We start from the raw sequence: 26,848 nt of genomic DNA on the forward strand, positions 1-26,848 counted from the left end.
AAAAAGCTGGTGCGAAAGGATAATGAAGCTTCCAGAATTAATCATTGAACGTGGTTTGAATTGAACTTCTTTGCTTTCCTTTTTTTCTTGTTTTGTTGATATTTATTTAGTTTCACTAGTGAAATAATTAATGAATACTTAAAGGGGCTATTCCAAAATGTTTTGTGTGAGTGATCCCTTCTAGATTTTGTTGTGGCAATGTGTCCGATGCAAGCATCACAAACACGGATCAGAACATTGATTGGATTTCCCCTGTGGATCAATTAAGTATCCATCCATCTGTACATTTAGTGGTTTGGTGATGAAGTGCTGCCTCCACAAGTGAAAATCCAATCCATGCTTTTATGTATTTTGGTGTACACCACGCAGTTCGCTTTCACAAACAAGTAGACGTCATAGTAACAGAAAGCACTCTTGGCCCCGCAGAATAAGGGGTGAGGTGAGCAGTGGCTAATTTGCATGAGACAAGATCACCCCCTCTCAAAAGGTTCATTTCAACGAGGCTAGAAAAAGAGGATGAAAAGTCTACTATAAATCTTGAACTTTAGGTTATGTTGACAAAAGAATGTCACAGCCATGTTACCAAGACACCTGGGAACTGTTTTAAATTGTGATGTAATTGCATAACATGTCTCCTTTACCATCAACAAACGCACAAAACCATAGTAAAATAATTGTCAAACTTTGGCTGAAGGGACTCTTGAACAAATTTACTGTTTGCTGGCAGTTTGAATTCCCCACCCCCCTCCCAAAATATTCATTCTTAGCGGACTTTAGCAGTTCCTCTGTATATCGGTGATATGGTTGGGTGGGCATAGTGACAAAAAATTGTGCGCATCGGGGACAAAATTGACTCAACGATGCTGGCTGATTTGCAAAAGGAGCAAAACTATCAAGAGTAGGAGACTCAAAATGTGAGGCCTCTCTACAAATATACAACTGATATTGTGACAGCAGCTGGGCTCCAACATCTGTCTGGGAAATCAAATATCCAGGGAGCAGATGTTCACATATGACAAGTGGTGTTATTTTTTTTTGTACTTCACATTGCCCTTGGCTGCTGGGGTGGTGCTGAAAAAAAAAAGAAAAAGACAAAAGGGTCGAACATGCTCTACATTTTGATCTCGGCTGGATACTAACATGCTGGACATTTGAATATGCAGGCATTTTTTTAAAGTACACCAAAAAAAAGTCATGCACATAAAATGTTAACCACCGTATAAGTAAAAACTGCAAAAAGGAGTTTTCAGAGTGATATTGTGACTTTTTATAGGTTTTAGCTTGACTGGGTGAAGAGCTGCCATTTTGAAGTCATGATACAGAAACACGTGTCATGTCATACCCAAAGCTAAGCAGCGCTCCAGTATGAACACAGATTAGGCTTCGCTAACAACGTTACCAATCTTACTTTCTGATCAAATGTTCGGTTAAGTTGTCAGTTTTGGGGCATTGGGTATTTGATTTTTGACTATAGATTCTGGAGGTTTCACTTTGTTTGAATGTAGAACCCTACCCTGAAATCCAAAGTTGCTGTATGCTACCATCTCCAATCAACTCTCACAGACCCCAAGATGGGCAATCTCCAAAGACAGGATGCCACAAGAAAAAAGCAGAATCCAGTTGCGAGGTACATCTTGACAGCGTGTTTTTCTCCCCTGTTGTTCCGAACAAGCAGCTGGTGTTCAGTGAGATTCAACGGTATTTTCCCGCTGCAGGGCTTGGAAAAAGATGGGAGGACAACGCCTGGAGATATGAGCTAAGGCAGCTCACAGTGTGAACTTTTGACCCAATTAGGTTTCTATTTTCAATAATTACTGTTTGATTTTTGCCATGTAGCAAACAGATGTCCGTTTAGTGTCAAATACATCAGCAATGGATGTTCATTGTCACCCTCTGCAGTCCAATACAGACGTTTTCAGCATTTACACCGTTGTTCTGGTTGTATTTTTGGGGGGGGGGGGGGTAGGGGGGACAGGCTTAGGTTTCAAAACACACTTGGCAGGGCTGACCTCCAAGGTCATTTTCAAAGGCAGTGCTTTTTGGTACCACGAATGACTTTCAGAACATAGGCCTATGGGAGTATGATGTACAGTACAATAAATACGAATAGGTTTTTCTCAATAAAAGAGAATATGTGGGAAAACCTGATTGAGTTCAGCAGTTCAACTAAAACAAGAGAAACTCACACAGATTCACTACACAGAAAGTGAAATATATCCGAATTCTATTTGTTGCTTACAGCTAACAAAAAACCCATATTCACCCTCTCATCTGAAATAAAAACAACCCAAATTATTTTGAATATAGAAATTACGTAGGAATTGGCCTCAGGTTTATTGAATTCGTGCAATATATGACTTTCACTTTTTGAATTTAACGTGTTTAGCACATCCACCTCACAGCTCTTAGGTCACAGGTTCGAGTTTGCATGTGCTTGACTGGGTTTTTCCCGTGCGCTCCATCTTCCTACCACATTCCAAAAAAATGCATGTTATGTTCATTGAAGACTAAATTGTCCTTAGGTGCGTTTGGCTGGTGACCAGGAAAGTGTGTACCCTGCCACTTGGTCATATGGAATAGGCTGTAGCTCACCCACGGCCCTAATGGGAGTTTTTCCACGCGGCACGGTGGACGACCGGTTAGAGCGTCTGCCTCACAGTTCTGAGGACCGGGGTTCAATCCACCTACGAATAGCGAGAGTTCACGATATTCTCAAACTCTAGCACATACGTTATCTGCTTCGGTGCGCTGATTTATCATCCGAGGTCCAGGGGCAGTCAGCGGTGCATTAAAATGTTTGTGCTAATGAAATCACACCATCAAAATGAGGCTTCTTTGATGTATAAATCAAGACAATTGTGCAACATATACTTAACAGTGAGTTGAAATTTTATTCAAATTGATTTGGCACATATAGATTAATGCTTTCTGTTGACTAAACAATAACTAAAGAGCTGGCCCACGACAAATGGGGGGATTACTGAGGAGGTTTGTTCTGAAAAATGTTCTTTACCACTTGCTTCACAAATGCGAAAATGCTCTGCAGCAGCATGTTCTGCAAGCCTCGTCTGTTGCACGGCGGGAGTATTTGGGGATGATTAATTGCTCTGTCGTGTCAATGGTGCGCGGCAAACAGCGGGATCCTCTGCGTATGTAAATACGAGCGGTCCCGGCACAGCGATCGAGAGCAGGATTAACACCAGCGAGCCTCAGGATTGGGACCTTATTCACCAATCTTTTCTATTAGCGCTGACATCCCAGTCATGTTTGGCGAGACAAAACATCCCTTTCCTTTCTCCTGATGCACGCGCATACATCTTGTCATGAGAAGCCCACATCCGCCCTCAGACAACACATTCGTCTTCTTCCCTAGTTAGCTAATAACGGACGTATTGTTCTCAGTATGAGATGATACAGGTGTAAATAAATAGTCGTGTCATTTTTAATACGACTTAATACATCTATCAAGTCTAATGTGTAAAATACATACACTGTCTATTAGCTGTGAATAATCATTTGCTTAGGGCAGTTTGACCTGAAAGAAAGAATAGCTGAAGTAATTTCCACTTTTTGTCGTGAACAAATAAACACCAGACCTCAAATAGACATATATGAGTTAAGTAGTGGCCACCACTCTAACAGACGCCAGACCTCGAGTAGGTCCCGCTTTCATCGTCCACGTGAGCCAATACATGGCAACTACAATAAAGCGGATTTCCTCACATAGTGGAATACACAGGTGTTGAATGTGTTAAGATCATATACTGTATCCAAGATCTGCAGATAATCATTTGCTGATGGAAATTTGATCTCAATCAGCCTAGCCTCCAATTACGTATTTCCTCAAATAGTGGCCCCCGTTGTATTATACATAGCATATTTTGTCCAATAGTGGACTCTGCTTTAACCAAGAAACCAGCCCTCAACTAATCTCGGCTAACTGCCTACCTTAAATAGACACATAACTATGTATATGTCAAATAAGGGCCTGCACTCTAATAACCACCATGCCTCAAGTCACCTCCACTTTTGTCATGAAGAAATGAAGGCCACGCTTCAAAGAAACACCTCATTTTTATACAACATGGAAAAAAGTAACAGGTGACTTTACGTCCAAAAAATAATGCCTGCAGTTTACCAAGGATTTTAAAGAGAATTTCAAGGGACTGCAAAAACAATCTGATGTCACTAGGACATATAGCCTTTTACGTTGTAGAATAATATATCCATCCATTTTCTTCCTCACTTGGGTGAGAGGACTGGTTACCAGCCACTCAAAGGGCGCATAGGGACAAGAAACCATTCACACTCACATTTACACCTTGGGACAAATTAGTCTGCCTAAGAACACCTAAGAAGCGTGTTTTGAAAATGTGGGAGGAAACCAAAGAGAAAACTCCCGCAGGCATGGGGAGAACGTGCAAACTCCAGATTTGAACGCCCAACCTCAGAACTGTGAGGTGCATGTGCTAACTACATGCTGCCTGGAATACAAAATGTTATGTTTATTCCAAAAGGAGCCAGTGATAGAGGGTTCTCCAAATGAAGATGAATTCAACCTTTTACTTTGACACATCTCATCCCATAACGCTGTGTGGCTTTTTATGGGCAAAATCAAAGCCTGCTGGCAGGTAAAGGATTTACGGGCGCTCCATTATTAGGGGAACAACACGGAAAGAGGGGCAAAGCGCTATGGTTTTCCGAGGATGTTACGACCCCCGTCCTAGATTACGCTTCGTGACAGGTTTGTCATCGCTGTGTGCTGATGTTCCGTATAGAGTGCTCGGATGTTATTAGCGTCATTGCTCCTAATGTGTCTGCCCCCCCCCCCCGCGAGGACGACAGGTCATATATTGTGCACATCAGTGGAGGAAAACCTGCGAGCCGGAGATTACTACGCAATTGAGTTAGAAAGGAATTTCAACTGAAGTCATTTATGTTCAGATGATAGTTATGCCGGAACCTCTGTAGTCTATCACAAAACCACGCTAACGCAGCAGTAAAGTCATTATTACAGTAAATATTTGTATTAAAAACATTTGTAGACCATAAGTATGAAACATTTAAATGAGCTGGAGTCGATGCCATCTGACTTCGGCGAGAGGCGGCGTACACCCTGGACTGCAATGATTACAGAGTCAGGGCCACCAAGGCCTTCTCTGCTGGCCTAAACAGTATCACAAGTACTGACCGACATTTACAACCTAAATTCTAATATTTGCTCAATTAAATTATAGATGCCCCCCCCCCGCCCCCCCCCAAAAAAAAACGTTATTCTTTGTTTCATAGCATTTCTTTTGGCTGCATGGCTTCCTGTTCATATCGGTAGTTGTTCGATTTTTTTTTATTTTTTGTCCAATGAGATTTCAGCATATACAATATGCGTTGCCATGTAGCCGCAAGATGATTACCCTGAAAAGTCCATAGGGGCTGATCTGAAATTTTAATTATGTGTCCTTGTAGGTGAGTAAAAAAGGCCAGAAATACATAGTTTGGGTTCAGAATCTCTCTCTATCAACTACATAGTGCCCTATATAGCGAGTTTCCTATTTTATAGTGGTGTGTAGCAATTATACAAAGGTTATCCCCTATAAAGTGCCCTCAGTGTATTCCACAATGCATTTTGAAAAGTAGTGAACAGCTGATAGTCATTAGAAAAGCAATACAGCGCATGATTCATTTCACAGATGCAGAAAAAGCAACAAAGATGGTACATAAAGTGTTGTATTAATTTTGTAAAAATACACTGAACCTAAAACAATGTAATGCTATTAGAATGTATTTATTTGTTAAATATTTGTTACGGTTAAGATTTGCCAGTTGACATTGTGGGACAGCAATAATGTCCTCCCTAAATTATTTGAAAAATATTTGGGACTGTTGACTGAACGTGAATTATTTCGTCAACTGTATAAAAATCCCCAAATAGTCATCAAGAAGAACGAGTGAATGATGCAGAACACAACCATAAATTAACTTCTTTTTTTTGTTCTCGAGAATATACTTTACGAATCCTTTAAAAACAAATATTGCAGTACTTACTGTATAATAACTCATCAGTCAAGATGGACGCTTTAGCTATTTATTTGACTTTCAACCTCTGTCAATCAGTTCCGACAGAGAGAGACAGAATTCCACTGAGACCAAAAAGTGCTGAAACCGCCAGTGTTGACAGGTACACCAATTTAGGACATTCCCATTTTCTCTGGGACCGGCAAGCCACGCAGTCCGACGGAACGTTTGTATATTTTGCTTCGGATGGAGAGGGGAGTTGAATGGAGTGAATATTGCTGAAAGAGCGTCGCTCGCATTCAGACACACACAAAAGGTGGAAATGAAATGACTTCCTTTTCTCGGGAAAACACAGGAGCTCTTGACAGAATAATAGCAGCTGGGTAGATGAACAAGGTCCTGCACCGCCGTCTCTTGAAACAACGGAAACTCTTGTGCCGCCTGCTTGCTTTATTAAATGTGAAGGGACACACTCCCCAAAACAAACACCGTGTCCTGAACATTTGACTCCATCACTGGCAGGATATTGTAGCTAAAAGTTAGATTTTGCGATTTTGCGATCATTGTGAGGACCGACTCTTTGAAGTTTAGTCCACAAAATACTCAATAATCAATGACTCATTTTTGAATTGAACTTTTTTTTTTTATCAGTGAATGTGAACTGCTGTACAGGCCGTCCCCAGTTTACACTGGTCCCTAAATATGACATTTTGAGTTTTTGTATGAGGTGTAAAGATACAAGGTTACGTGGGCACAAGGCATGCTTAGTTGCCGGCGTACTTCGTGTTTTTCATTGAATTGTTTCATAGTGTATTTATGGCTCAGAAGTGTTTTTGAGACAAATATTTGCTGTAATTATGTTTCGATGTTCCGAGGCTAGGAACGGCACTCATATTGTTGTCAGCATATATGCATGCATGTGCACACGTTTTATGCAGGTTTTATATTTATGCCGTAGACGTGCTTTTCGTCCAAGTACAGTATTTACTAGAATTATGACTTCACCACTGTGTCAGTGACAGCATTGGTGGACTGTGGCTGTTTGGAATTACACAAAACTTTATTGTAGTAGTACCGGTAGTTGTCACTGAATGACAAAGGATTTAAAATTTTAACTATTTACTTTCAAAATCTGGGTGTACCCTATGGGGAGAGATTTGTCTGGAAATTATTTACGCAAATATATCCACGATTTACACGTGTTTTTCAAATCCACAAATATATCCGCGATTGACACGTGTTTTTTAATGTTGTGTGTGCATTTATCATGACTTATGATTTGTAAATATTCAATTCTGCTTGCAACGGAGACAGCAACACTGCCGCCAAGTGGATGGAAGGACTGGCCTTCCCACACGCGTGAATATTCTCAACTTGTGTGTTTGAATATCTTGAAAACTGCGTTATGTTTGTCTCAAAAAAATAAATCTCCGTGCCCGCTGATCCACAAACGCACCTTCAATAATTCGCAAGCAGAATTCAATACTTACAAATCATAAGTCATGATAAATAAACACGTGGAAATCGCGGATATATTTGTGGATCAGCAAAACACGTGTAAATCACCAATATATTTGTGGATTTGAAAAACGTGTAAATCATGGCTACATTTGTGGATTTGAAAAACACGGATAAATCACGAATATCCATCCATCCGTTTTCTCTACCGCTTCTCCTCAATAGGGTCGCGGGTCGGGCTGGAGCCTATCCCAGCTATCTTCGGGCGAGAGGCGGTGTACACCCGGAACTGGTCGCCAGCCAATCACAGGGCAAATATAAACAAACAACCATTCACACTCACAGTCACACCTACGGGCAATTTAGAGTCGTCAATTAAGCTTTTTGGGGATGTGGGAGGAAACCGGAGTGCCCGGAGAAAACCCACGTAGGCACAGGGAGAACATGCAAACTCCACACAGGCGGGACCGGGGATTGAACCCCGGTCCTCAGAACTGTGAGGCAGACGCTCTAACCAGTCGTCCACTGTGCCGCCGATCACAGATATATTTGTGTAAATAATTTTGAGACAAATCTTTCCCCGTAGTACCCCGCTTTTGCCCAAAAGTCAGCTGGGATAGGCTACACTCATCCAGCATCCTAATGAGGACAAGTGCGATAGAAAATGGATGGATGGATCTCTTGTCGTATCAAAACTGCTGCCTGTGTCTATAGGACATGTTTTGAATTTTTCATGGGTATAAATCTGCACACTGTTAATGTAGTACATTAAACAACCTCATTTGAGTACCGAGACCTCTCCCGTTTTTTAAAAGCTTGGTCCAATCAAGCAAATGATTCCTCTCGTGCAATATGATAATGACTGTGTGTCTTCAAGAGGACAGGGGAGAACCCCCATCGATTATATTAGCACCGTAAAAGATAATTACCATATGTCTGTGCATCCTGTAAACTGATGCGCTTGATGTTTGTATCGTGGATTATTAAAGTGTCTTTTCTTAATTACTTCAGACTCTACTTGAGTGGATCGAGAGTCGGCCATTTTTCATGCTTCACAATGTGGGAACACTGTGAGGTAAACTATTGATTTATTAATAATAATGAATAATAATAATTAAAGCTACAAGCAGTGATGAGCTGGCACATATTGATCTTTAATTGCATGATATCTGGTTGTTTTTTATTAAATATATTTTCCCCAACTATATTTAAGCTCCTTATTAAGAGCCAACCTTCAATTTAGTACAACCCCAATTCCAATGAAGTTGGGAAGTGCGTGATAAAATAGTCAAACAGTTTAAGGACAACGTTCTCAACGTACAATTGCAAGGAATTTAGGGATTTCATCATCTATGGTCCATAATATCATCAAAAGGTTCAGAGAATCTGGAGAAATCACTGCATGTAAGCGGCAAGGCCGAAAACCAACATTGAATGCCTGTGACCTTCGATCCCTCAGGCGGCACTGTATCAAAAACCGACATCAATGTGTAAAGGATATCACCACATGGGCTCAGGAACACTTCAGAAAACCAATGTCAGTAAATACAGTTTGGCGCTACATCCGTTAAGTGCAACTTGAAACTCTACGATGCAAAGCAAAAGCCATTTATCAACAACACCCAGAAACGCCGCCGGCTTCTCTGGGCCCGAGCTCCTCTAAGATGGACTGATGCAAAGTGGAAAAGGGTTCTGTGGTCCGACGAGTCCACTTTTCAAATTGTTTTTGGAAATTGTGGACCTCGTGTCCTCCGGACCAAAGAGGAAAAGAACCATCCGGACTGCTATGGACGCAAAGTTCAAAAGCCAGCATCTGTGATGGTGTGGGGCTGTGTTAGTCCCAATGGCATGGGTAACTTACACAACTGTGAAGGCACCATTAATGATGAAAGGTACATACAAGTTTTGGGGAAACATATGCTGTATCCAAGCAACGTCTTTTTCATGGACGCCCCTGCTTATTTCAGCAAGACAATGCCAAACCACATTCTGCTTTGTTGTAAAAGAGTGCAGGTATGTGACTGGCCTGCCTGCCTGCAGTCCAGACCTGTCTCCCATTGAAAACGTGTGGCGCATTATGAAGCGTAAAATACGACAACAGAGACATCGGACTGTTGAACAGCTGAAGATGTACATCGAGCAAGAATGGGAAAGAATTCCACCTACAAAGCTTCAACAATTAGTGTCCTCATTTCCCAAACTTTATTGAATGTTGTTAAAAGAAAAGGTAATGTAGCACAGTGGTAAACATGACCCTGTCCCAGCTTTTTTGGAACGTGTTGCAGCCATAAAATTCTAAGTTAATGATTATTTGCTAAAAACAATAAAGTTTATCAGTTTGAACATATCGAATATCTTGTCTTTGTAGTGTATTCAGTTAAATGTTCAATTGAACATGAATTGCAAATCATTGTATTCTATTTTTATTTATGTTTAACACAATGTACCAACTTCATTGGAATTGGGGTTGTATATTCCTGGTTTATTCCCATCAATTCCTTTTCATTCCCATGGAAAGTTGACAACTTTTCAACAATTCTGCAAATTATTGAAGCTGTCAATCCTGTGTCAGATGCAAGATTCACTAGTATAATAACACTGTATTGTACTCAAACAGAACATTATGTCACGTTGTTGCGTGACATGTTTGGGATCCCTGAGTGTGAGAACTCATTGTGCGTGAACTTGTGTATGTAATTTCATTATTCAAAGCCAGCATACTCCTTTTTTCCTCCATCATTGTAAGCGTCGCTGATGTTGATACTTGACCTGAGCAGGTTATCATTTGTGTATACCTGAGCCCCACCCTCCCCCCTCTCCCCTGAATCAATTGTCTGCTAATCTCTCGCTCTCGCTTTTCAATTGTGAGAAAATGTAACCAGCGCGAGGGCAGCCCCCGTAATGGCGTGACCCGTGTGCTTTTTTTCCCCCTCACACAAACAAAAGGCCTGTGAGGAAATTTGAAAAGTGGCGTCATAATAATAAATGCTGAGAACTCTTCACTATGCCACTGCTCAAAATTGATGATAATGTATGAGCTGTTCACAGTTTTATCAGTTTTTGTTCAAGATTACAGTTGTGTAACTTTTCATTTCTGGTCATTAACTGTACCAATGACAAACTCTATAACAACAAGTAATAAAATGAACAGCAAGAAATTTGGCAGGCATGTCTTTCGTGAGTAGACCCACAAAACAATCTCAACAAGTCATGCTTGAAAACACACAGGAATTCAGCCATTTTGGTTTAAAGTGGCTATTTCAGGGTCATTTTTGCAATTTTCAGGCTTCCTTTAAAAGTGTCCAATTGCTGCCAAATTTGAACCACAAATACCAGACAGACACACAACATTAAATTGCTAAATTGTGTTACGCGTTTGGATGGAGTATGACAAACATTTTATTACACATAAATGGGGGAATGATATTGATAAGCATTGGAGGTTTTGAAATATTACTTATTTGCATCGTTTCTGTTTTGATTGAGATTTTTTTTACAGATGAAATCTATGATAAAATTTCAGACTTCTTATAATAAGAAGAAGACATCTTCCCTTGTCTTCCTACAGAATGCTGTAGGCTGCAAGTAATTGACGTTGACATAAGCACTTGTAATGAAGCAAAATGTGAAACTGCAAAATTGTCAACTTAACATCTTATTTGTGCTCTTGTTCTGTGTTTTGAAGGTCTGCGCTCTCATTTAGTTCTCAAAGGCACATAATTAGCCCGCTTCGGGACCTTTGGCTCAGTGAGCACCTGCCTGAAGTGATTGGCGTCATGGCTTCATATAAACCTCTTTTTTCCTAACCTAAGGGTGATTGTAGGGATAAAATGGTTGTTATAGTCTTACGACATACATTAAATGAGCCTTTCATTTAGAACATCCATGGTATTTTAACTAATGATGTTTGATTTTTATGGAATGACAATGGAGGTCATATATGTTGACATATGTCACCGAGAGGGGGAATTGTTTTTTCTATCCAGAATATTTTCAGTTATATAATTTGCTACTTATTAATAATAAGAATTGTAATTACAGTATTAAGCACATACACAGCTTTGACTCGAATAACCTTTTCAGTGTCATCACAAAAATGTTGAGCATACAAATGATTAAAAAAAAACACTGTTCCATTGACAGTCAAATGGCAAAAACACAAAACTAAATTTTTAGCAGCATATTTTATGACTTAAGACGTTCATACACTGGAAAGAATGGACTCTACCTTGGGATTCTCCGCAAGTGGCGGCAAGTTCAGCTGAAAACAGTGTAGGACCCCTCTGTATTCAGATTTATTTGCTATGGTACATGGGTTGAACATATTAGGTAAGGGACAGTAAGCGTAACTGCCAGGTGCTAAAGTCACAAGTCTCCGCCGTAAAAAAAAAACAACAACAAAAAAATGCAGTGCAGTTAAGTTTCTTTCTAGCAGACATCATGCCTGGCTAGTGATATGCTTTTGCTGGTACAGGGAGTCAAAATGCATCATAGTCTAGCACTAATCCACGCTTATGCAGTCGTAAAGTCATAATTACATTAAATATTTGTATGGAAAGCACTTGTTCGATCAAATTAAACACGAAGGATGGCACTAAATGTGTGTGCCTTCTTGCACCACTTGACCACATATTTTAACGCTGCGCACGGTCCATAACCTCCAAACCACGTATGTCAGGACCTTTGTAAACCGAGAACCACCTGTCACGAAACTGACTGACTGTTAAGAATGCGGTAGATGATGCAGAATTGATCGTGGATTAATTGCATTTTGAACCACAGACAATTTGGAGTGCATTACTTGCCTGCGGCGGCACGGTGGCCGACTGGTTAGAGCGTCAGCCTCACAGTTCTGAGGTTCAATCCCCGGCCCCGCCTGTGTGGAGCTTGCATGTTCTCCCCGTGCCTGCGTGGGTTTTCTCCGGGCACTCTGGTTTCCTCCCATATCCCAAAAACATGCATTAATTGGAGACTAAAATTGCCCGTAGGTGTGACTGTGAGTGCGAATGGTTGTTTGTTTCTATGTGCCCTGCGATTGGCTGGCAACGAGTTCAGGGTGTACCCCGCCTCCTGCCCGATGACAGCTGGGATAGGCTCCAGCACGCCCGCGACCCTAGTGAGGATAAGCGGCTCAGAAAATGGATGGATGGATAGATACTTGGCTGCAGCCAGCAGAGGTGGTGTTCATTAATTCTTAACTTGTTTGCAGTCTAAAGAACAACAACACATTGTCGGCTTTGGGAAGTTGAGTCATGGCTAACCCTCTTTCCAGCATTATTCTGCTCCATATGACACATGGCATTTATTGAAACGGGAGTTCAGAACATTCAGGAATTAAATTCATATTATAAATATTGCCAAGTGTTAGGGAACAAGCCCTGATGTGAAACTCCATGAGTAGTTAACGCCCCCCCTCAAAATATTTAGAATTGCATATACAATGGTGCCTTGAGATGCAAGTTTAATTCCTTCTGTGTCCATCTTCTTAACTTAAAACACTCATCTCAAATCGCCATCTAGTGTACCGGCCTTGGCCACCCGGAGGCACTACAGTCATCCAGACAAACGAAGAAGAATAGACTTCTTCTGCTGTGGCACCACTCAGTAAGTTGCTGTAATATTAGTCATTTTTTGTCGAGGATGAGGAATATATGCCAGTAATGTTATATTATCTGTTTATCTACGTTGTTCAACCATATCACTTCAAATATCCGTTTCTTAAAGGGTTCTAAAACCGCGACTGTCGATGCTAACTGTGAGCATGTCAATGGCGTTTTCCATTCATTTGGTCGTTGTTTGTTAGCGTTGAGCTAGCGGACCTTAAATCAAAATTAAGTGTATTTTTACATACACAACGTCCAATTCTCTAATTTAAACTTTAACTGGTAGTGGCATTAAACATCTTGAAACCTCTCTTTTTTGAGGAAATCTTTACCATTTGTGTTGTGCTGCTTATTGTGAAGTAAGTTGAATTGAATTTACGCTAGGTATGTTGCTAAAATGTTCAAAATACCTTGAAATCAAAACAGACGATGTCATTGGATAGAGGATTGTTTCACGAATAAAATGAGCCATGATTTGTAGGACTCATATAAGGATTAAGGATTTTACTTTTTATGTCGATAATTTGGCAAGATTTTCTGACCAAAAATCAATGTAAATCATGAGGAAACTTGTGACCGAAACCTTGACTCTTTGGTACAAAAATGCCCGGATGTTTGTTTTTCGTTGATACCGAAATGTGACGTTTAGACAGGATGGTGTCCGATTGAGCCTTCTGAGCATTTCACTTTGATGATCAAACTGAGAGCACCATGATTGTCAGAATTACTTCAATCTTCACAGAAAACAAAAATAATAATAGTGAATCACCTCCTTATAGTTTTCTATCATCTCGGAATCCTATGAACATGGGATTTTCAATGCCAAAATTGAGGTACATTTTCACCTTTGTCGGAATTATAACAAAATCCAAACCGAATTGAAAAATTCTAAAACAAGGTGGTAAAGGGATTTTCCAAGTATTACCTTCCGTGAAACAATGAGATCAATGCAAACTAGAACTAGTAGACATTCCAACAGCTTCTTCCCTCTTGCAATCAACTTCTTGAACAGCTAACTTACAATTCCATTACAAGCTGGCAATTTTTTTTTTTTTTTTTTTTTTTTTTGACTTGAGTTCGTTGTCACATTTCTGTATTATGTATTACTCGTGCACTCACTGTAGTTGTCTCGCCGTGCTGCACTATTTGCATATAGTGGCCACTCATGCCAGAGTAGTATCTGCTCCATTTGCACACTGATTGAGGAGTATCTGTAACATTTGCACAACCATTGTCCCAGATTATCGCACTACTCGTCACTTTAAACCGCATACACTCCTTGAAGTCTCAGTGCCCTTTGCACAATGGTCATTGCACCGGACTATTGCGATATTAGCCATTCGAACTGAGGACTCTGCATCTTTTTGCACAATTGTTGTTTGTTGTTGTTTTTTGTTAATGTCTTTATGTCTCCAAAGTGTTCTGTAAATTGACTGTCTGTTGTACTAGAGCGGCTCCAACTACCGGAGACAAATTCCTTGTGTGTTTTGGACATACTTGGCAAATAAAGATGATTCTGATTCTGATTCTGATTCTGATGAGAGGATGTGCATTTGATGGACCTCCACTAAATTCATGTGCCCTATTTCGAGGTACAAAAATGGTTGAAAATGGAAAAGTTCGAACAGCAACAACCCCCCAATGCCTGCCCTCATTGTAAAAAAAAAAAACAAAAAAAAGTGTTCAAACCTAGTGATGCCCCCAAATAGTTTATACACTAAATTATGATTCCGTAGCACTATAATTTCAAACTCATTTTACCACATTACCCATAAAAAAGTAGCCTATAGATTATTAAAAAAACATTTTTTTTTATGTAATGGAAGTGCAAGGACGATTACATGTGTAGCCATTAGCAGCTAATCACATTTACAATAGCAATCCAACCCTTTCTCTGCATCTTTTTGAGAGGTTTAGCACCCTGCTTTCACTAGCGTCAATCCCACAAGTTTCTCTACTTGAATCTTCCGTCAGGCTGCTTTTTGCTGTCAAGCTGGCAGGCTATCAGCCAGTGGTCAACGCTAGTGCTTCCACAGGTAACATGATGCCTTAGAAGGTGCAGGGTGGTTTTTTTCGGGCATCTTAGGGTCTTTCAGAAACCATACAAAAATAAGTGAAAAGTTGAGTTCTTCAGTGAATAGCTTTTCGTTAGCTTCCGCAGAAAAAAAATTTCATACATTTGGTGGAATTGCAAAAAGGCTGTGGTTCGCTGTATACATTTTTTAAATTGATCTTTAATTTCCCCCATAGTTGTTCAAAGAAATGTAGTCAAATGCCTATTTCTAGTGACAGCTAATGAAACCAAGGTTGAAAAAAAGCCCAGGTTTCTGTGGTTGCGTATTTGCGGTGGATTTACCCTTCCTCACTCATCCTGATTTTTTTTTTTTTGTCTGCACTCACAGCGACAAATCCCCAAGCCCTGCCTGCTGCTTTTATTAAATTCGCCTCAATAAAAAAGCTCAGACAGGATTTATTAGGTGCTCAGCGCGACCGTTTAGTATTTCCCTGCGTTATTAACTGAAAATCAATAGAAACCAAAGAAAATGGAAGTCATACAAGTGTTGTCGCCTTTATATTATGTCGGCTATCGACGTAGATTCATGGTAGGCGGACTTTGTGCTTACATTGCAGGAGCTCAAGTGGAAGTTATTCATTAGAGAAAGCCGGCAGTCAGATACATTCGCTGTGGCACCTCTGGCACATCTGTCTTGGTGAGGCTGGAATGGAGTGAGAAAGGATGCCGATGTGACCTGATAGAGATGTCACACGCAACACGCGGCCCGCCCGATTTATGATTATTTTGTTCTTAAGACCTTTTTTAACACCATTATGAGGCCTGTACCCTTGGAAAATAAACTGTAATAGCATTACGCTTAACCCTCTCTCACCGCTATAAAAGCCATCAGTCATTATTCCGTGGTGCCATTCATTCCCTTAACTTCTGCCATTGTCACCCCTGTGGCGATGACAAGGGTTTAATCTTGATCTTAAAGAGGGGTGCTGTTACCTGCTAATTCAGTATACTGAAAATGATACATACAAGGCTAAAAGACTTGATTCTGTACCTTAACAACTGTTCTGCATTTAAGTATCAAGAATATAATGACAAAATGCATTTTTTTGAGAAACAAAATAAGACCAGCATATATATATATATATATATATATATATATATATATATATTTAATCTACATTGTCAAATGAGTGAATTTGACCCACAACATGATTTTTTAACTTAAACAGGGGCATTGCCTGTTTATTCAACATACTCAAAATGGTGCATAAAAGGCTAATAGGTACCAACAATTTTCACAGGTCAATATGACCCTTGTTAGATTTTATTATCTGAAATTAAAAAGCACATTTCAAATATATATATATATATTTATTTATTTATTTATTTATTTATTTATTTGTAAGGAGCAATATATCACAGGATGGTTAATCTTGATTTTAAACAGAGGGTCATTACTTGCTAATTCAATACACTGGACTCAGAATGATGCATAAAAGGGTAACAGGCTTGAATCTTTACCTTAGCAACAATGTTCACAAGTAATCTGTCACGCTCTATGTTTAATCATCACAAAATATGATATCACCTGAATATTTTTAAAAGAAAATGAACTAAATGAAGCCATCAGAACAAAGTTAATAATATTTTTGAATGAAATCGACATTTTCAAATGGGTCAATTTGACCCGCAACCTACTGGGGGATGTTACATGTTAATTTAATACTGTATACTCAAAATGCTGTATACAACACAAAGACTTGAGGTATAGTCTGCACCTCAACATGTCTCCATTGTCCAGTTCATGGTCTCGTTTCTTACCAACCATGTTCACGGGTCAGTGTGAGCCGTTCATTGGTTATTCATTCATTCATTTTTACTAGGGTCGCGGGCGTGCTGGAGCCTATCCCAGCTGACTCTGGGCGAGACACGGGGTACACCCTGAACTGGTCGCCAGCCAATTGCAGGGCACATATAAACAAACAACCATTCACACTCACATTCACACCTACGGACAATTTAGAGTCTTCAATTAATCTACCACGCATGTTTTTGGGATGTGGGAGGAAACTGGAGTACTCTGAGAAACCCCACGCAGGCACGGGGAGAACATGCAAACTCCACACAGGCGAGGCTGGATTGTCCTCCTCAGGACTGTGAGGCAGATGTGCTAACCAGCCGGCCATTGTGCCGCCCCGTTCATTGTTTAATCTTCCAAAAATATGAAATATTCCTTCTGGTTTTTTTTGGACAGATGGAGAGATAGGTAGGTAGGTAGGTAGGTAGGTAGGTAGATACATACATAGATACATATAGTAGATAGAAGAACTGTCGCTAATTAAGATCAACTCTCTTGTTAAATTTGTTTCACCGAAGAAAAAATAATGTACCTGGGTCAATTTGACCAGGGCCATGTTTTTTATCCAAAAGTGTCAGGAAAAAAACCAATCATACACATTGTTTAGATCTCATCGTAACTCAATATGCAAACTCCACACAGGCGAGGCTGGATTTGAAACCGACTCCTCAGGACCATGAGGCAGATGTGTTAACCAGCCGACCATTGCGCCGCCCCGTTCATCGTTTATTCTTTCAAAAATATGAAATATTCCTTCTTTTTTCTTCTTCAAGAAATTGACAAAATCAGAAGCACAATAACTTAAATCCAATTTTTTTAAATCTAGGTTTTCAAGCAGGTCTATTTGAGCCACAACATAACAGCGGGGTTAATATGCTATGAAATAAAAGATACTCACTAAGGATGCAAGGCAATTCCATCACAGGGAAAAGTGGCTTTCTTCACATATTAAGCTTTTTCTCTCAGAAAAATGTCGAAATAAAGAGCTTACTCCCCTCGCTAATTTAATTACTCTTAGGGACCTCGGTGGCAGTAATGTAAATATTCCATCATGAGGACCTGAGATACAGCGAGTAATTACTTAAGGCTTTCCTTCACATCGCTCCTCACTACTTCTTTTTTTTTTTTATTACCCAAAAGCTTTTTAACATTAGCACTGTCTTCCTGACAAATTAAATGAAATTTCATTAGCCCAGCCGTCCTAATGGCATGAAACTATCAGCTGTTGTACGGCTGGCTCACTCTTCGCTCTGGGCTAGCCCTGGTAGATTAATCAAATAGTCAGCTTCGGAGTCAAACTGAGGCGAGGCGTGGATCGATCCCCTTGTCCGTTTTTGTCTTCAGCTCGGAGAGGCAAAGTCTTATGTATTGATCTGCATATCTTTAACGTGCAGTCTATCCCAAAACAATTATTACAATGTTTTGTGGTTAATTAGAGTAGAAAGGAGATTTGTGAATATGTTTCACGGTCCCCAAAAGTCTACTAGCATGCCTTTTAACCCTCCTGTTATGTTTGTGTGCGTCAATTTGACCCATTGTATGGTTAACCATAAAAAAATGAATAAATAACAGGTTATTGAATATACTGCATTTTTTTTTTTTTTGAATAAAATAAATACAATTTATATAACATTTTATACTGGGACTATATTTTGTTTTAAATTCTGACATAAGCATTTTTTCCAATATGGTAATGAAACATATTCATGCTTTATTTGTGTGTGTGTGTTAAATTGGGGTGAAATAATGTGTTTGTTTATGTCTGTGAAAAAGGAAAAATACAATAGTGTGTGATATCTGCAAAAACAAAAGCAAAATAAAGTGAATTAATTCAACATTTCTGGCCTCTCCTTTTAGTCTCTTGTGTCAATATATTTAATATACCATGTCAAATCAAAATTATATATATATATATATATATATATATATATATATATATATATATACACACACACACACTTTCCCCTCTTATTTTTTTGTGTTCTAAATTTCTTTTTTCTTATTTTTTTTAACTTTAAAATGGGTCAATTTCACCCGCAACATAATGGGAGTGTTAAATCTTCACCTTGATATGAATAAATGAATAATGGAAGTTTCAAATGTGCTTAATGAAGCACCAAATCATATTAGAAGAATATGTGGGTACAGCCCATGAATGTTTCTTCCATTGGTTTTGTCACAAGCCACCATTACACATCACATTTGACACCTTGGCTCTGGTCAACTTTGAGCTGCTTGACCTTTCACCTCCGAGGGGGGGGGGGGGGGGTCCTGGCCAAATGTGCCTCGGCCGCACGGGACCCTTAAGGGACTTTTCAATCCAATTGGTGTCTGAGAGCGGATGCAGATCTCAAGGTTGCACCTGGGTGTTCAAGGGCAGGTCCAAGTGTAATCGGCACTTAGATCATAGATTAATCTTATTTGCTATCTATTAGGCTTGATTCTTGCTTCCTTCGCTTCCCCCTGCCAGACCCCTCCCAAAGCCAGGATTACTGCGATAGTTTAAGATAATGGATTCTTATGGAAGAAGAGGTCAAGAAGCGTTCTTGTTTCCCAACCCACGGATAATATGATTAATCTAAAAGCCACTCTTTCAAAAGAGGTCCCACCTTCGGCAGCCCTAATTGGCAAAAAGGTATAACATGAGTGGCGAGGGTGCTGCAATTTGATTGGCTCCCCTCAGGTGTAGGTGAGAGGAAATACAATTTGTGTCATTCACTTATTTACTGACGGAAACACAGCCGGCGTAAAGTGTGTTTTCCATCAAAACAAATCAGCGAGGCTGCACAGATGGGATTTATTCAATATATTATGGCTAATCTGATATTCTTAAGCATTCAACCTTTCAGTCCTCCTGTGCATTGTATTGCTATATAATGTCATACATTGATGTTAATGATCCGAGACGGTATGGATAATTGACATTTCCTTAATAAAAAAGAAAGGCAGGCATTTGGGTGAGGTGAACACAGGCTTTGAGGACATATACTATAAAAATGGCTCCGTTAACATTTAAAAGCACTTTAAATGCAGCATAATTGTCCATCAACACAAAAGGTTACATTGAAAGATTTATCGATTTCCCTAAGTAGCTCATTTTGATTCCAAATCTTGTCCTTGTTTTGATTTCTGCGCTTTGCCACGCGCCGGGCAGATAAACGGCAGATAAACTCTGATAAAATATATCCAAATGTGGCAACCTCCCCGATAACCTCCCCAAGACACGTTGCTTATCTCTTCCGCTCATCAGCGACTGAATATTTATCACAAACAACAGCCGCGCGTTCATACAGATTATATACAAGTTGCACGCCTTGTTTATTCCCCCGTACTCCCAGCTCAAGTATATTAAGTGATATTTTAACCCTGGGCGTTTAAATCATTGACACACTAATTTGCAAATAAATTACAACAGTTAATCAATGAAAGATTTTCATCACATGAGTTTGAATCTCAATTAATTGGAGAGTTGCTCTTGTATACATTTAGGACAATATCACAAGAACTATTTAGGTATTTTTGAAAATTATATATATTATACGGTATGTAACATTGATAAGATGATCAGATGACTTTAGTTATATGATCCAAAATCCTCTGACTTGAAATTTGAATCAGAGCTTGTAATAACTTGTTGCTAAAATTATTTTAATAGTGCTGTTTCTAAAGTTACCGGGGTTCAAATCCCGGCCCTGCCTGTGTGGAGTTTGCATGTTCTCCTTGTGCCTGCGTAGGTTTTCTCCAGGTACTCCGGTTTCCTCCCACACCCCCAAACCATGCGTGGTAGGTTAATTGAAGACTCTAAATTGCCCGTAGGTGTGAATTTGAGTGCGAATGGTTGTTTGTTTATATATGCCCTGCAATTGGCTGGCGACCAGTTCAGGGTGTACCTCGCATCTCGCCCGAAGGTAGCTGGGATAGGCTCCACCACGCCCGCGACCCTAGTGAGGATAAGCGGTACAGGAAATGGATGGATGGATGGATGTTTCTAAAGTTTGCCTTTAAATAATTGTTATAAAATATGTTGTGTAACTATATAACACAGCTTAAGTGTTAAAACGGGAAGTAGTTGGGTTCGGTGTAATATTTAGTACTTTTTTTAAATACTCTAACAACATGATTAGACGGACGGACGGATGGAGAGGTAGGTAGGTAGGTAGATAGATAGATAAGATACATACATACATACATACATACAGTAGATAGAAGAACTGTAGCTAATTAAGATCAACCCTCAATCATAAACATTGTTTAGCTCTCATTGTAACTCATCTTGCACATAAAATGAAATGAACCATTTTAAATATCCAGTATATGTTGATAACACACATTGAATTGCATTTTTGTATTGACTTAAAACATGTGTCAATTTGACCCACAACATAACAGGGGGGTTTAGGTAACAAATCATTTAATTATAATGTTTCACATACTACTACAGTACATTTAGGATTAAAAAAAATGCATGAAAACCAAACTAGATTACACTCCCTATTACCGTTCCAAATGAGATTCTATACATGTTATGGTGGAATAAATGCTGCCGGTGTGCTGATGTGAGACACGATTGACTTGGATTTAAAATCGTCTGACCCTGATTTGTCACCTCTCACCATCCGTTTAGCACTTCAAAAATGGGAATTCAATTACATGGCGACCGTCTGGCCCGCCTGCGTGTGTTTCTACCAAACGGGAACGTAACCTTTCGTGAGGAGAGATTGAGGCCTCATTTCCATGCTCACCTGATAGCGTCACACTACTGTGCTCATTAATAGCTGTCAGTCACCTAAAGGCGTCGCGTTTTGTTTACACCATTTGTCAACGTCAGCGTCATCGTGGGAATTGCAATGACTTTCAATCGGAAGCAATCTCTGTTTGCAATTAATAGAATTAAATTAATCTTGAAGATGTATCAATATGCTATTAATTGCTTGCATAAGTCCCACAACAGGAGTTCTAGTACGGGACAGCAAAATGTACAGTGCAACAATGTATACATATTTACTTTGAGAAAGTTGTACGTAACAAGGTGCATTTTCCTTTTATGCATGTTGTATTTATAGATGTTACAAATGCTCCTGGAATATCATACTGCAAGCCAGCGTTTCCCAACCTTTATTGAACCAAAGCACCCGTTTTACATTAGAAAACTCTCACGGCACAGAACCAAACAAATATGTCACAAAAAGCTCAATTTATTCACAAATTGTCTTACATCGTGTGAAAATCTGGGGATGTGTAGTTCAACACAAAGCTGATATACTGTACTCGCAGAACTTATTCTGTTATATGAATGGCAACAGGTGGATGTCCACATTTATTGTACAATTCCAATGAAGTTGGGACGTTGTGTTAAACATAAATAAAAACAGAATACAATGATTTGCAAATCATCTTCAACCTATATTTAATTGAATACACTACAAAGACAAGATATTTAATGTTCAAACTGATAAACTTTATTGTTTTTAGCAAATAATCATTAACTTAGAATTTTATGGCTGCAACAAGTTCCAAAAAAAGCTGGGACACGGTCATGTTTACCACTGTGTTACATCACCTTTTCTTTTAGCAACATTCAATAAACGTTTGGGAACGTCTGGCATCTCCATCCTCATCATCCTTCTAACAAATACTCACTATCTCTCCTCTGGACCAAACCATCGAAGTCTACTCTCTCTAACTTTGTGTCCAAAACATCTAACCTCGGCGGTCCCTCTGACAAGCACATTTCTAATCCTACCCAACCTGGGCAGTCCTCTTCAACTCTGCCACCTCCAGCTCTGCCTCTTGTCATCTTTTGAGTGCCACTGTCTCTAAGCCTAAGTACAAAGTACATCATGGATGGCCTCACCTCTGTCTTTGAAACCTTTCCCTTTAACCCAACAAAGACTCTTTAATCATACAACACATGACACATTCCTCCACCATTCCAACTGGAACTGCAAGCTAATAGCAGCAAATAAACACACACATATATATATATATATATATATATATATATATATATAAAAGACATCTCCCAAAATGGGCACAAATATGTGCTAAATCTAACGGAGAGGCGGGCCCGCATGTTTCGAGTTGAATGTAGGATAATATGTAGGTAGAAATCCTATAGAAACACAAGAAGAAAAAAATGGCATAAGAATCCTGTTTTTTATTTTTATTTTTAATGAACCTTATTCTCATGTTTAGCATAATTATTCTGTTTGAGTAAATTGTCATGCTGTTGCAAAGTTTCCTCCATTCCATCAATATGCTGTATCCAGTGCTTTTTCTCTCTCTGACTGATTTACCTCTATATGAGCTTTATATTTTGTGCTGCATAATCACTGCATCAAAATGAAGTGGAAAATGCTAATGCCTCTAATTGGACTACTAATAGAGACCGTTTCCCCAGCTCCAAGCTTTCGGGGGGTCTGTGTAATCAGTGTCGACAGTCGTTAAGGGAATGGAGAGGCAACTAGGAATGTCAGGAGAGGGCCCAGGCGGTTCCGGCTGACACTACCCCAATCTTCCGGCACCCATTAAATGGCAGTTTCAACACATTACCAACCATAACATCCTTGAATATCACTGATTTTATTTGCAGTATCAAACATTTCATTTCACGCGCCATTAATGGAAAAGTGCTGAGGTTCTAATGCTGCCAAACATTTAGTAACTACCTGGACTCGGAGAACCAATTAACTCCAGCGACAACATGGCCAATTAAACACACAAATAGGTGAGTCCGGCGTTGGTTACTGCCCTAGTAATTTACTTTTGAATAAACCCATGCAGAAAAATACAAAAAGCGCTCATGGAAATGTCCTGTGAAGTGAGTTGAGGAAGGGAAATGGAGATGAGTACTGTACAAAGAATTCGGTAGAGCTTCAATACAATATGTCGTGATGTGGAGTACAAAAAAAGGGGGGGGGGGGAGGAGAGTGTTGATTAATATTTCCCATTTGACAGAAATGAAAACTGATTTAAACATACAAAAACCTCAATTTAACATGAGCAAATGTGCCACCATTAAGTCCATTGCATTTCACTACTAGATGGTGAATGTGAGTGCGAATGGTTGTTTGTTTGTATGTGCCCTGCGATTGGTTGGCAACCAGTTCAGGGTGTACCCCGCCTTCTGCCCGATGATAGCTGGGATAGGCTCCAGCACGCCCGCGACCCTAGTGAGGAGAAGCGCCTCGGAAAATGGATGGATGGATGATGTTTTCTTAACAGCTTGGTAAAGATTAATGTAAAATTACGAGGGCCAAAGTAATTTTTTATTACAATTCTTAATTCAGCATAGAAAAAAAACCTACCATAATTTCTCGTGTGTAATGCGCTCTTGAGTACAATAGAACCCTCGAAAATCAACTTTCCATGGCAGGAATTCCCTTCTAGCTATGAAAAAAAAACATGGCATTGAATTGCTGGTATCCATGCTCAAAAATTGGCATATCGTAAAATATCAAGTGAAGGGCGCGTAATAATTCTAATTATAATTCTAATAATAATTCTAATTACATGGTAACTTTATACTATAATGCTTACGCTACTATTCTGTAATAGTCTGAACCATGCTAATAGTAATTCTTTTCAATATATTTTTATCACCGTGGCACGGTGGGCGTCTGGTTAGAGCGTCTGCCTCACAGTTCTGAGGACAGGGATTCAATCCCGCCCCTGTGGAGTTTGCATGTTCTCCCATGGCCTGCGTGGGTTTTCTCCGGGCACTCCGGTTTCCTCCCACATCCCAAAAACATGCATGGTAAGTTAATTGAAGACTCTAAATTGCTCGTAGGTGTGAATTTGAGTGCGAATGGTTGTTTGTTTATATGTGCCCTGCGATTGGCTGGCAACCAGTTCAGGGTGTACCCCGCCTCCTGCCCGATGATAGCTGGGATAGGCTCCAGCACTCCCGCGACCCTTGTGAGGATAAGCGGCACAGATAATGGATGGATGGATATTTTTATCATGAATAATAATGCATAATGCTGGTATGCATGACGTACCGGTATATGTCAATACAATGAGACAAATTGTGTTCATTTCTCTTATACCTATGTATGTATTTTTCAGGGAAAATTTTTATTATACACAAGAAATTATGATATTCTCCAAAGACCAACAACCTGAGAAGTATTTGATAGCATCAAAAAGGGTCTCGTTAGGTTTAAATTTTCCTCATTCTTTTTGTGTAGTGGTTCTCTAACTTTGTACACCAAGTATCACCCCAAAAAAATACCTCTCTCAAGTATCACCATAATGACATTTTAAAATACAGTTGTGTGGTAGAAGTGTTCATCATAAAGTTTTTTTCGTGAAAAGTATACAGTATTTAATATTTTTCTTAGACACTGTAAAACTATGTACAGTTTAAACCCATTCAATGAAAATATCTTGCACATAAAGTTAAATGGAAATTTGACCTAAATGTTTGAAAACAAACACATTAAATATTTAAATGCAAATGTATTGTACTTAAAAATTAAACAAAACTGAACAGTACTGAACAAATTTACTGTGCTGGATTAATGAAAGCGTTAAGGCCACTGTAAGATTATGCGCAGTTTGAGCAGTTAATTCAGTGATTCTTTCTCTTACCACTAGAGGGAGCCCACGTACCACTAGTGGTACTCTTACCAAACATTTGGCGGTATGGTGAAAAATACACCAGTGCGGATAATTTCAAATGAAGGCAACGATTTCCCTGGAATTCACGAGTTAACCAATTTTAAACCTTATTTTTTGTATAAAATCCGAGAAATGTTATTTGATAAAGATATAGTTTTTTTGGACTATATTTCTATATTGTGTGTTAACAATAAAGAATATGGACAGTCTTCCTTGTTTTCTCATCGTCCAAAGTGAAAATTAACTAATTGTTTTGTGTTTGTATCCACATGCAAGGATCTGCTATACACACTTCCAATTGTAATTTGCCTTTCTGGGTTTTCTGATGAAGTGCAGCCTCCACGAGTGCAAAATACAGTCCATGTTTATTGCTTGCTTTTTTCTTAACAGTCTGGGTTCACACAAGTACAAGCCAATTGCCTCGTCATAACCCCCTACCTCTGCTTTTTGAGGAAATTGTCTTGCTGTTTGAGCTTTTAAAAAAGACTGTATGCCTGTGTTTAACTAGAAATGTATTTAAGGTTTTACAGATGGCCCTCACGGCTGTGTAGTTCTCTTGTCATCATACTGTACATTCTCATTCTTTTGTCTCATTCACACACAGTGCTTTAATCCGTTCCTTTCCGCTACCTCTGGGATAGATATCTTGTAGTATTCCAGCTTATTGTTCAGGAGCAAAGAAGTAGCCAAAGGCCAGGTAACTTGGATTTGACTGGTGTATTCTCTCATTCCACAGGACACAAGATACAAATCAAGTTCCTTTGACCCCATTGTCCTCTCCACACTCCGACTCCCCCAAAGGCGATACTCTGGTATGGGATCCTTTCTTCCCTTTTATTTATTTATTTATTTATTTTCCTTACCTCCTGCGAAAGCCATAAGGTACATATATTTTTGGGGATAAACCGTCCGACTGTGAGACCAGCTAATGTTTTGATTACAAATGACGTTTACACATTGTGCAGGCTTAATAATAATCATTTGAAAAAGATGCGTGGTCGATGTTCTTGGTTGTTTTTCCATTTTAATGAACTGAAATTTCCGCTCCTGATCCCTCAGCAATTTTTTTTTTATCGATGAACAATCTTTTTCACTAAGAGAATTAGCTGCAAACCAGTAAGCCAGACACCCCAGTGGCTCATTCTGTGCTGTGTGGTCCACTTTCACTGCCGAAATGCACTCTTCTTGTCATCCTGACCTTTCTTCCTTTTTAATGAAATCCGACTTGGCTTAAAAATAAACAAGCCCATTCCCTGCCCCGTTAGCCCACAGACGCTCGTG

General features: G+C 39.5%; 1 long non-coding RNA gene across 2 annotated transcripts in view; it reads left to right on the top strand.

Moving 5' to 3' along the window:
• LOC133478267 (uncharacterized) overlaps window positions 1-26,848 on the top strand; it is a 250,615-nt gene that overhangs the window by 152,940 nt on the left and 70,827 nt on the right. The window contains exons 1-2 of one of the 2 annotated variants that reach the window (XR_009788638.1): window positions 13,004-13,074; window positions 26,304-26,379. This is a non-coding gene — a long non-coding RNA (uncharacterized LOC133478267). Of the gene's footprint in view, window positions 1-13,003; window positions 13,075-26,303; window positions 26,380-26,848 lie in introns of those variants that run through there. The other variant, XR_009788637.1, reaches the window with a different exon arrangement.

Source organism: Phyllopteryx taeniolatus, chromosome 5 (assembly GCF_024500385.1).
Source record: "Phyllopteryx taeniolatus isolate TA_2022b chromosome 5, UOR_Ptae_1.2, whole genome shotgun sequence".
In the NCBI taxonomy this organism is placed as follows: Eukaryota; Metazoa; Chordata; class Actinopteri; order Syngnathiformes; family Syngnathidae; genus Phyllopteryx; species Phyllopteryx taeniolatus.